This window comes from Mandrillus leucophaeus, unplaced genomic scaffold, assembly GCF_000951045.1.
Source record: "Mandrillus leucophaeus isolate KB7577 unplaced genomic scaffold, Mleu.le_1.0 Scaffold410, whole genome shotgun sequence".
Classification (NCBI taxonomy): Eukaryota; Metazoa; Chordata; class Mammalia; order Primates; family Cercopithecidae; genus Mandrillus; species Mandrillus leucophaeus.
The window spans coordinates 1,616,307-1,618,121 of record NW_012104366.1 but is presented as its reverse complement, the minus strand read 5'-3'; positions in this window follow the sequence as shown (position 1 = coordinate 1,618,121).

The following is a 1,815-nucleotide window of genomic DNA, read 5'->3' as shown; positions in this document are numbered from 1 at the left end:
TACTCGGAGGGCTCCCGGGATGCCGGCGACGCGCGGGCCGGGAGGATTGGACCCAGGGCTGGGGAGGCCAGCGCAGGGCCGCGAATTGGTGATGGATTGGTAGGATGAGAGCGAGAGGGAGGAGAGCCAGGATGCTCGGGTTTCTGTCGTCGTGACGGGGTGGACGGCGCTGCCATCCGCCAAGGCAGAGAGGAGCGGGAGCGGGTTTGGGGAAGTGATGAGTTCGGCTGCGGACCTGGGGACTCCGGGGAGTCATCCTGGAGGTATTTGTCCTCATGGCCTGAAGCTCAGCGCCCAGGGCTGAAAGAGGTCATTCAAGCGCATGGGGGCGAAAAAGCCTCTTCTATGAAGAGCAGAGCTCAGAGCCTGGGACCCGGGGACCAGGCACACCGATGGCCGGTGGCCGAGAGAAGAGGAAGTGAGAGACAGCAAGGTTTCCCAGCAAGGAAGGAGGGATTTCCAAGAACCGGGGGCTCAGTCATGTCCGGCGTTTAGTCAGTTGCCTAAAAGGCGTCTGCTGTAGAGCTGTGTTTAGCAACGAGTGCAGCATTATTTGCAGAAGGTCTGTAGGAAGGAACACACCCGTGATAGTCCCTGTGCCTCAGTGGCGCCTTTGCTGTGTGCCTGGCGCTGCTACAGGGAATAGGGTGGTTCTGGAGGGGAAGGTAAACAGCAACTTAACGGATACATAGCATCGCTTCACATGCTAAGTGGAGTGAAGATTCTAAACAGGGTAAAGGGAGAGAGGGCTGTGGAATGCAGAGGTCTTGGTGGTTTATGTGTTAGTAAAAGCAGAATCTGGGCTGTCTTAAGGTAGGCAGACTTTTTTCTTTTTGAAGAAATCTAGTTTTAAAGAGGAAATAACGTGTTTTTTAAACTTAGGAAATGCAAAGCCATGTTTTAGGGTTGAGAAGAAGGAACAAATTGTATTTTTAGGTTCCAGGGAAGAAACAAATGGAAGCCAATGGCTGGTAGAGGAGACAAGGCTACTTTGGGGGCGGGGGCGAGGGGATTGGTGGCACAGCTTCTGAGACAGGAAGAAAGAAGGTAAGGATGTGTGTAAAGATAAGTTTCTAGATGTGGGCTACACTTATATGGTGACATTTTGTGAAATAGGAGGCCACGTTTTCTTCTAAGACAGAGGAAAGGGTAGTAAGGGAGTGGCCCCTGAGCAGGCACGTAGGTGCGCTGTGACTCTGAAGGCCCAGCTGCTGTGAGAAGGGACACTGCTGGTCATATCTGTGATTTTTTTTTTTTTTTTCTGCAGCAATCTTTGACCGTCCTGGAATGTGAGTGCTGAAGGTGAACGGTAGTTGAAAGAGGAGTGAGTTAGCAGGGGAGGTATGCCGGAAAGGTGGAGGTGGGGCCAGAGGGCAAGGGGTGTGAAGGTCTGGCCAGAAAGAGGCTGAGCCTAGATGGATAGAGAAGGAATGGAGCCAGCCTGCTGGTGATAGGTGAGACAGAAGGGGAGGAAGTGATGCCTGGTGATCTCGGTGAGGTCAGAGCAGAATAAAGGAAGAATAAAGGAGGCAGCACCCTGGATGGGAAGGAGAGATTGTGATCAGAGAGGATGATACTGGAGTGTAAAATTTCAGAAGCGGAGCAGTTACAGGTGTTGTAACTGGATCTGTTAGCACTGAGGAGAAGGCTGTTTGAGGGGAGGAAGTCAGGGAACTGAAACCAGGGTTGTTGGAAATTCACAAAGACAAGGTGGGGACCTGAGGTGGAAAGGAAAACTGTGAGCCAGTCAGATGCCTGCCTACCCGCCAAGTGGCTAAGAAAGAGGAAATACATTCTTTTTTTCTTTTTTTTTTT